Genomic DNA, 848 nt, shown 5'->3' on the forward strand with positions numbered 1-848 from the left:
CAAAAAACCTACTTTTTTTTCACTTCCCTTGTTTTTCTAAAAGTGAAATCTAAGCCCAACGGAACCTAAGATACTATCATAATACTAAGATAGATCTCCCCAAAGCCACCGATAACAACCAAGTTTATACCTTGTCACCTTGCTAAATTAATGTTGAAATCGTTCAAGAAAAAAATATTGATGTGATACACAAACCTATAAAAATAGATTTATGTCGAAGAAGGAAAGACGAAAAAAAAAAAAGATATTGAATACAGCAAAATTAACTATCATATTTTTCATTCAAAAAAGAAAAAAAGCATGAGTGTGGGGAATGGGGAATAGGGAAAAGAGTTGAAATGAAGGTCGAAAATGTTAAAATAATATCCACAAAATTAATTTGTGGCATCCCCGGCCGCTTTATTCCCGGATCTCAGAAATTCACATGCTTGCATTTAATCTGCACTTTCTTAGCTACGTCCTTTCTCAATTCTGCTCATTAATTTAATTTACAAACCCCTTCTTCTTATTATTATTTTTTTCAATTTTAGTTTCAAAGTAATACTACTATATGGATGATACTTACGTCAAAGGAATTTAATCAATACATATGGATGACACTTACGCATCAGTTAGAGATATATAGTTCTGTGATAATTTAGTAATAACCCCGTGACTTGAAGCATAAACCTGCTTCCAGGGGACATAATTGATGATTTGTTTATTTCAAAGGGAAGAATATATAGTTGATGGTTAACTCTAACTAATAATAGTAATCGAATTTGTTCCCGATTCTTTTTAATGTATGTTCTAATAATTTTATAAATATTTCAACAATATATTAGATCATTTTAAATTTTTGATGTATT

This window comes from Arachis ipaensis, chromosome B09 (assembly GCF_000816755.2).
Source record: "Arachis ipaensis cultivar K30076 chromosome B09, Araip1.1, whole genome shotgun sequence".
NCBI lineage: Eukaryota > Viridiplantae > Streptophyta > Magnoliopsida > Fabales > Fabaceae > Arachis > Arachis ipaensis.